The sequence below is a fragment of the Gastrolobium bilobum genome, unplaced genomic scaffold, assembly GCF_033153095.1.
Source record: "Gastrolobium bilobum isolate Gb01-03AN ecotype WA unplaced genomic scaffold, APGP_CSIRO_Gbil_v1 utg19275, whole genome shotgun sequence".
NCBI classification, from domain to species: Eukaryota; Viridiplantae; Streptophyta; class Magnoliopsida; order Fabales; family Fabaceae; genus Gastrolobium; species Gastrolobium bilobum.
This window is the reverse complement of record NW_026896117.1, coordinates 1786-11813: the sequence shown is the minus strand read 5'-3', so window position 1 is coordinate 11813 and position 10028 is coordinate 1786. Positions and strand designations below refer to the sequence as shown.

General features: G+C 36.0%; 1 non-coding gene across 1 annotated transcript; it reads right to left on the bottom strand.

Moving 5' to 3' along the window:
- Nucleotides 1-7775: 7775 nt before the first annotated feature.
- LOC133297882 (small nucleolar RNA R71) lies at nt 7776-7882 on the bottom strand. Its single transcript, XR_009749687.1, has one exon. It is a non-coding gene; the product is annotated as a small nucleolar RNA R71 (small nucleolar RNA).
- Nucleotides 7883-10028: the final 2146 nt, after the last annotated feature.

Sequence of the window (10028 nt, the reverse complement as noted above, 5' to 3'; positions counted from 1 at the left end):
GTTCGGAGAAAATACTGTTTTAAGCTGTTGCGCGCGCCGTTGGCACGCTTCCCAAACTGACTTAATTCCATCAAATATTATCAGAAATCATATTTCCTAGAGCTCAAAACTCAACTGGCACGTTTCACGGTGCAATCGTACCGCGGTATTTTGACCCGGTAAAAACACTATTCACTGATTTTTCTGAAACTTGCCTATCCACTCAATTTTTCGTTCTGAATCCATTTCCAGGGTTATTTTTACCATCTAAGACCTTCTACTCAATTTTTATCTTCCTAGGGTTGCGTGTTGGCTAATTACCGTTTTGCCCTTTCTTTATATTTTGGCCTAATCTTCAGGATTTTTCACTAATCCTTCACTAAATTACTCACTTAATATTTTAATACTTAATTTAGAATTGCGAGGTGTTATACTTGGACCCACACATTCCTTTATTACTCGTGACATGTGCATTTATGTATTTGTGTGATTATTATTTGATTGCAAAATTACACAACATAACCCTAAAGTACTCATTTCTCCCTAGAACATTAGTTAGAGATTCACTTTAGCATTCCATTGAGCCTCTTTAAGTTCCAATTCAATATAATATTTAACTTTCTTAAGAACTCTATTATTATTTTCATCAAGAATGGTAGGGATTTAATAACCTTCATCAACATTATTCCAAACCTTTAATTGAATTGATTCAAGAAAGATTTGCATTCTAGGTTTTCAATAGGAATAATCGGTTCCATCAAAGAAAGGTGGCCCATTGGTAGAACAACCATCTAGGGGCAATTTATTGTTAAAGAAAGTCATTTTCTTGGATTTTTATCTCTAGGTTATTAAACCATATTCTAGATAACCTAAGCTTTGAGGCCAATTGTTAGGCAAGAATGACTTTACACCTTAAGATAGAGGATTGAATGAGGTTTATTTCTTTTCAAGAAATCTAAATAATTAATGGATTGAACTTTGTTTTATGGTCAAGAAACCATAAACACTCAATGGATTGATAAAAAAATTCAGAAATTAAGATAAAAACTCAGCAATAACACCAAAAACTAAGAAATAATGCAAACTTTAAAAGATAACGGAAGAGGAGATCAAACTCAAGATTTATCATGCTTCACTCTTAAACCACTTGAGAGCTAAATCCAGATTGAAGTTACATTATCATCTGTAAACTTTAATCGGTGCCTGAAAACCACTGTACAATGCAATTTTACAAGAATCTTAATCAGCCACCTAAACTATACACCAATAGGATTACTCCCTTTAATTAAAAGTTCATTTCATACGCTTATCAATTATAAACAATAATCAAATGCTCTTTTGGAGAAAATACAATGAAAACTGCATAAAGAATCTCTAAGATCATATAGTCAATGAGCTTTCTCTCAAATTATACAAAAAGAGCTCTTAAGGATCAAAATCTGATTGTAGTTGTAATTGTATGTTTTTGTGTGTATAGATGATATATTAAGGTCCTTATATATGTGTTTTAGCTGATGAAAGTCTTTAATAAGCATTTAAAATTATTTAAGAAAAAGTTTGACATTTTGGGCAATATTTATGAAAGTAAGCCTCCAAATTTACTCGGGCAATTATTCATCAACATTTAATTGAATAAATCACCAACATTATGCAAGTATATCATTTACTAAAGTAAATTCTCTATTTTACTCTGGTAAATCTAGTGCAGAAACACATATTTGTATAACTTTGTTCTAAATATTTCTAACAAGTTCTAACATATAAGTCAATATATTTAACATCTATTGAACCATTTTTCATGTGCGTGCGACCTTGTATGCATGATTTGACTATATAAGTTTATTTTATGCATGTTTTTATTTTTTCAACCTTAATGCATTCCTTTGATGGAGAGATCATTAAGTCATTATTATCTAGATTTCTCATTCAAGCAATGTAATATAATTATATAAATCTTCATCTTGACTTGAAACTTCAATTTTCAATAATTGCACCTTTTGGTCTTCTTCTTTTTCTTTAAGCTTTGACTTCATGGTTAACTTTTTTTTCTTTTGCTTAATATTTTGTATGTTGCCTTGGTCTTCTAACATCATTTGGGACTTGTTGCATTATCTTGCACTATTGCTTTATGTCTTCCATATCTAGCTTACTTCTTATATTGTATTATCATCAAAACTCAATCTTTTACCTTGCAATTACCCTTGAGATTCAATGATGTACAACCAAAAATTCCCATGATATACCTTATTTGGATGGAATAAAAAGATTAGTTGACGTGGTTGAGGTTGAGTTAATGAATAATGATAAATAGAGTAATAAATAACAATAAAAGAAAAGAGAAAATTTGGTAATACAAGAGTGGGCACGACTTTTATTTATTATAAAGAGAGATATTAAGACATAACCTAAATTTTACTTTTCATTTAATGATCTAATGTGTATTGTATACCAAATTCAACTATAATAATTAAAACTCAATCTTTTGGGGAGCTTTATCGATATATACATGATATCCAACAATTGTTTCACTTGGATGCATAATTCTGAGTATAACACCTCGTATTTCTAAATATATATTTATATGTGATAAGGTTGATTAAAAAGGTAGGATTAATGAAAATCCTGAAATTAGGGCCGAAATATGTAAAAAGGGCAAAATGGTAATTTACCAAACACGTATCCTTAGGCATGAAAAATGGAGTAGAAGGTCTCAAATGGTAAAAATAAGGTCGGAAATGGATTCAGAACGAAAAATCGAGTGGATAGGCAAGTTTCGGAAATTTTGATGAATAGTAATTTTTCCGGTATAAAATATTGTAGTATAATTGTACCGATAAGCGTGAAATTTTGATCAGTACTTTTAGGAAGTAAAAATATGACGTGAACGAGAAAAATATTTAGGTTATGAATTTGTGGTTTGAATTAGTTAATTTATTAAAGTTAATTCGCATGTGGGACCCACCTATAGGTTTAAGTGACTTAAGGGGATCTCTTTCATTGGAAAATCTGACTTTATCTCTCCTCTCTTCCTCTCCAACCCGTGGAGCTTCACCATTGTTGAGGGTTTGGTGTTTAAACTTTCTTCCAAACAAAACATCATCAAATTCTCTTCAAAACCCAAAGTGTTACACATCAAAAATTTTGGAAATGGAATACTAAACCCAACCATACCACTCTCCACCTTTGAAACTCATTGTTTTGGGAGAAAATCATCACCCATTTCCACGAAAATTTGGAGGAAAATAGGTGTTCTTGGAGTTGCTGCTTAAGCTATTGCTTGGGTATTGTGTGGAGGACCCCTTGGCCGTCATTCTTGGTGAATAGCTCTACTTGTAGGTGTTTAATTTTGTGGATTTGAAATTGGTGACCTAGAGTATGTGTTCTTGAATTGATATGGTTAGAGAGCTCAAACGAAAAATGTGTATTAGATAAAAGTGGCTTAGAATGACGTGTTAGAGTGATTAAACTCATAAAAATTATTGGTGAAATGGTTGGATAACTTAGGAAATTTTGTGATTGAATTCCAACACTTTATGAAAATGGTATGAGGTAAAATTGAACAATTGAATTATGGACCATTGGTATAGGTTAATAAGAGGATTTTATGACATATGTAAGTGTTGAATTGGATTGAAAATCCTTTGGGATCTTAGCATGAAGAATTCGACCTATTGAGGTCATGGATGGTTTGATGATGTAAAAATGATATAGTTGATGTTATATGATCGTGATTGGTGTTTAAATGAATGGTAGGTTGGTTTGATGTAGTGAATTGAAAGGAGGAATGTCGGATGTGTTGTGTGTGGGAGATTTCAACCATATTGAAGGAAATAAGGAAAATGATGTGAAAATGTCGTATAACCAATGAGTGATGCCTTAGTGCATAAATGGTGATTTAGTTTAATGACTAAAATGGTTGAAGTAATTGGATTAAATGTAGTTGGCCATTAGGCCTAAGTTGTTTTGTTGAGAATTATTGTAATTTGAAAATGAATTGGTTGTCTTGAAATTGTATTGATGATCATTATAGGTTTCCTCTCTCGGACTCAATAGAGGAGAATTAAACTTGGAGCTCGCGATGTGGAGCATTGGCTTCGGAATGGAGGTAAATCTTTGGAACTTGGGTTTTATTCCCTCGTGTGTTCCACCACACCTAGAGGAAAGTTGTTTGGATTTAATGCCTTTGATTATGTATAAATGTATGTTCATGCATTATTGACATGATTGTGTGACATGCTTGGAGCATGTTGTGTGATATAATTGTGATCTATGGCCAATAGATGTGTGTTGGTTTGGACTTCCGCTAGAGATATCCTTTGGGGATTCCGGTCGAGTTTTGCCGTGGGGCCGACTCTAGGAGCGGTACCAGGATTATCCAAACGAGGGACTTCCACTGGATAGGGCTCATAAGGAGTTCCAGTGGGGTTTTTCCATGGGGTCGTCTCATCCATGGGAGAGGCACCAGGAAGATTCCGAGAGTTATATGATGGGGTCCTTGAAGGGAATCCTGATGTGGATGTCCTTGGGTTTGTGCCCAGTTGTTGTGTGATATTTGTATGTTATGCATTTTATATGATGATCATTGTATGCACATTGAGTGAGCCATGGGGTGGAGTGATCCTCTAGTACCCTTGGTTTACTGAGATATATTTGTATATCTCACCCCGCGTTTGGGGACATCATTTCAGGTCATGTTGAGCATGGTGGATCTTCGGGCAAGAGGCCCGCTTAGTGGAGGAGTAGAGCGTGAGGTGCATTTGGAGGGCATGACATATTGAAGGATTCCATTTGATGTACATAGCATAGTATTTAATATTTTGGACTTAGGTTATGAACTTGTTGCATGTGGATATTACCATGCTCTTGTATGTTTATGACTATATGTTAAGTCCTTTAAAATTGATGTATAGTTATGCCTCTTGTTATTTTTGTATTTTGAGTGAGCATGGGACTTGTCCATGGCCACATAATTGTATTTTGAGGCATTGGAAGACTTGGGATGTAAATAGACCCTTTGTTGTGTAAAATGGGTACATTATTGAGAATTGTTGTAATGGATGCATTCATAATGAATGTGCATGATGGAAGGGCCTAGAGCCTACATTAGTACTTGTGTAAGGTGTATATTAAGTATCAAGGTGTTACGAGTATGTTACGTCACTCATTTTCCGTCTTTAAAGCTGTCATCTGTCATTTTTACTGCAGAGTAATCGATTACCTGAAATAGAGGACGAAAATTTGAGCCACTGTGATCAAAGTAATCGATTACCTGAGCATTGGTAATCGATTACCTAGTTCAGTTATCGATTACCAATCTCTGGTAATCGATTACCTGAAAACAGGGGAGCCCAAATTGAGCTCCTGACTTCTACAGTAACCTTTGGTAATCGATTACCTCAAGGATGGTAATCGATTACCACTGTGTTAAATTTTGAAAATGTGCTTTCTAAAATCTAAAATAAATGGTATTGCTTGGAGAGATCATATTTGGTATGTTTTATGCTTCCGCGAGTTTTGCATTTACAATTAGGGCATTGTTTTAATTGATTACGGAAATGATTAATGTTTAAAGAAAAGAATGTAATAAAAGAACAAGTTTACCCGTAATTTAATTAACTCAATTACTGTGATTGTAACTGCGCTTAATACCACATGCAATGATAACATTACCGGTACGTAACGGGCTGTTACACTGAGAGTAGTGATAAACCCTTAGTTCATCAGGTTTTTCAGCATGAATTAGTATCAATTTGTGTGATTAAATGATGGAAAAAGAGGTTAATATCCTACAATGTCCTCAACTAAAAGTTCAAGAAGCTTTATTGAAAATTTGTATTATTCTTGTAGGAAAAGCAAGATTAAAAGGCAGCTGGGAGAAGGAGGAAGATTCTGAAGAAGAGAAAAATTCTAAGTGTTGAGCGCTAAAACGTTTATCCAGAACGTTTTAGCGCCCTGCTGCAGAAAGAAGTCAAAACTTGCTGGTGCTGAGCGCTAAAACGTCCACACAGAACGTTTTAGCGCGCTGCTGCAATCCGAGGACAAAAAGTTGCTGGTCTTGCGCGCTAAAACTTCCTGATCAAGCGTTCTAGTGCCCTGCAGTTGGAAAAAGACTCTGGTCTCCAACGCTAAAATGTCTAAACCAAGTGTTTTAGCGCTGGAGTCAGTTTGAAGCAGTTGGGCATCCGTCAAGCATGAACGCTAAAACGCTCACTCTTGAACGTTTTACCGCCCATGCTAGTTTTTCTGTTTTAATTTGTAAAACTATATAAGGCAAGGGCTTTCACTTGTTTAAAAATCTGGATTCTCTCTCTCTCTCTCTCTCTCTCTCTCTCTCTTACATCAGATTCTCTGATCTGACTTCTCTCTAAATTTCTTTAGGACTTAGTTCTTGTATTAGTTAGTTTCTTATGTAATTGTACTTGGAGATTGAAGATTCATTGCATGGAAATGGAGTTTGATCTTTCTTCTCTTGTGTATTCTTTAGTTATGTCTGAGTAGAGTCATTATGGTCTGAATTCAATGGAACTTAATATAATCTTATGTATGTTTGATTAATATGATGAAGTATTTTTCATGTGTTGATATGAGATTTTCTTATTCAATTCTTTCTACTAAGGGAGTGGTGTAGAACAGGAATGTTTACACTACTCCTATATTTGGCAATCTCATCATCAGGATTCTAGTACTCAAGGGATTGATGCTAGAGTTTTGATGTAATCTTAAGACTTTAGTGTTTAATGTATGAATTAAGAAAGGAATCACCAAGGGATTGGGATTTCTGATTAATGTATCTATCAGGGTAGTAAGGGATTACATCTTGATGATAAGTAAAAGGTTGATTAACATCTCATGAAAAAGAATTCATCATATGGTCAGTTTTTACATGAGTTTATTGTTAATGGAAGTTGTTTTCTGACTACTTGTTTTTATTAAATCTTAATTCAGATTTTAGCATTATATTCTGTTACTTCAAATCAATTTTCTGGTGACAAAACATTCATGATTTTTACAAACTTTTGTTTGATTCAAATTAGTTTTCTATGGTTAATTGGTGATTGAATACAAATCTCTGTGGGAACGATCTTTACTCATCATTTTATTACTTGTACGACTAGTACACTTGCTAGATTCGCAACAAGTTTTTGGCGCCGTTGCTGGGGATTTGTTTTTCAACATTGATTGATACCATAGAAATCTGAGATTGAATCCTTTTATTTTCAGCATTTTATTTTGTGTTAAATTTTCAGCATTTTATTCTGTGTATGCGAGGTACTATTGATCCAAACTTCTTGTTGTATGATCCAGAATTAGAACAGACTTGGAGGAAGAAAAGAAGAGCAGCAAGACAAAGAAGACAGTTTCAAGAAAGGGGTGAATCCAGTGCTGTCAACAAAGTAGAAATTATGGCAGAAAATCATGTGCAACCACCACAGAGGACACTGGGAGATTACATGACTCCTGCAGTGATTCCTCCGATTGGCAGTGTTGTGCGCCCTACAGTAGAGCCAAATAACTTTGAATTGAAACCTGCATTGGTACAGTTAGTGCAGAAGGAGCAGTTTGCTGGAACCAGTGCAAAGGACCCTTACTTGCATATAGAAAATTTTCTGTTGTTGAGTGATATTGTGAAAATTAATGGAGTCACAAGGGATGCAATTCTGCTGAGACTATTCACTCATTCACTGAAGGATGATGCAAGGAGATGGTTGCAGTCATTGCCTCAGGGGAGTATAACAACTTGGGATGATCTGCAAACCAAGTTCTTGGCCAGATTCTTTTTAGCATCCAAGAGGGCAAAGTTGAAGGATGAGATCACAGGCTTCAAGCAAAAAGAATCAGAATCCATTTATGAGGCTTGGGAGAGATTCAAGACTTTATTGAGGAAATGTCCACAGCATGGAATAGAAGTGTGGAATCAAGCAGCAATATTCCTCCAAGGGTTGACAACCAACACCAGAACATTGGTGAATGCCACTGCTGGGGGTTCATTGACCACCAAGACTCCTCAAGAGGCTTTGGATATTTTTGAATCATTGGCATCTCAGGAATTTGATAATGCCCCAGTGACTGACAGAAAGACAGGGATCATTAAGCTGGATGGGTATGATGCTTTGTTGGCAAAGAATGACCAATTGATGCAGACACAGAAATAGCAACAACAACAGTTTGATGCTCTCACTAAGCAACTATCCTCACAAAAGGTTGCTTCTGTGGATACCAATTGTGTGTGTGCTATCTGTGGCAAAGACCATGTGACAGATGAATGTGATTATGGGGGATCACCAGAACATGCAGAAGTTAATGGAGTGTGTTATGACCATCACAACCAGGGGAAAAATTTGTATGTGCCACCATGGAAGAACAAGAATCAGCACCCAGGGTTTAGTTATAGTTCCAACCATCAGTTGAATCCTCCACTGCATCCTCCTCCAACACACTCATCACAGCCAAGTGATACTGCTGCATGGGAAAAGCCTTTGCTCAGTTATCCAAGACTACTTAAGATTACATTCAGGGGTCTAATTCATTCAGAGAGGAAGCATCTATCAGGAATCTAGAGACCCAGATGGTCAGCTATCAAGACAGATATCTGAGAGACCACAGGGAAAGTTTCCTGGTGATACAATGGTGAATCCTAAGGAGCACTGCAAAGCAATCATGACAAGAAGTAGGTTGGTGCTTCAACAGGTGAAAAAGAATGTGGAAGATAAGAAGAATGAAGAAGAGGTTGTGGTTGAAGATGTAATCTCTGATGATGGAGTAGAGAAGGTGAAGGGAAATAAAGAAAAAGAAACAATGAAGGAAGATAAGGAAGAAAAAGAGGTGGTAGTTGAAAATGATGGTGTGCCCAAGAAGACAATGAAGTGGGAGAAAAAGAAGATGGCTGACAAGCAGGACCAGCCAGTTACTTTGTCTCCATATGCCAAAGTTCCTTACCCTCAGAGATTGAAGCAAGAGATTCAGAAACAACACTATGCAAGATTTCTGGATATCTTCAAGAAATTACAGATAAATATACCATTTGCTGAAGCCCTGGAGAACATGCCTCACTATGCAAAATTTATGAAGGATCTTATATCTAAGAAGAGGAAGTTAAAGGATGGTGAGACAGTGGCTTTGACGGAGGAGTGTAGTGCTCTGATTCAGAAGAAATTACCTCCAAAGTTGAAGCATCCAGGGAGCTTTAGCATTTCTATTGCAATTGGGGATGTGGAAGTTGGTGAAGCACTATGTGATTTGAGGGCAAGTATAAATTTGATGCCATTGTCTGTCTGTAGGGCATTGGGGATAGATAAGTTGAAGGATACCAATGTTATTCTGCATCTAGCAGATAGATCTATCAAAAGACCATAAGGATTAGTAGAAGACGTGTTAGTTAAGGTGGACAAGTTTATTTTTCCTGTGGATTTTGTGATACTTGATATGGAGGAAGAGGATACTGAAAGTCCTTTACTCCTAGGACGACCATTCTTAGCAACTGCAAGATCCGTGATAGATGTTGAACAAGGGAAGTTGATGCTAAGGGTGGATGAAGAAACAGTTACAATTGATGTCTTTGAAGCCATCAAACATCCTGTTGATGTGGAGGATTGTTTCAGTATTGATGTCATACAGGAGATGGTGGAAGAAGTGAATAGAGAAGAAGACTTTTCATTGGAGGAAGATAGATTTCTTGAGGAGACAAGTACAGAAAATTATCAAGAGGAACCGGTAGTGGAAGAGCTTGATAAAAAGATAGATGACATTCCTGTGGGAGCACCTAAGGTAGAGCTTAAAGAACTACCTTCAAATCTGAAGTATGTGTTCCTTGGGGATGATCAAACATATCCAGCAATCATCAATGCAATGTTATCTGAGAGTGAAGAAATGAAGTTGATCCAGGTACTCAAGAAGAATAAAACAGCTATGGGATGGCAATTTTCAGATCTTAAGGGTATAAATCCTTCTTTCTGAACCCACAAAATATTGATGGAAGAGGAAGTCAAACCAGTAAGGCAACCACAGAGGAGACTCAACCCCACTATGAAAGAGGTAGTGAGGAAGAAGGT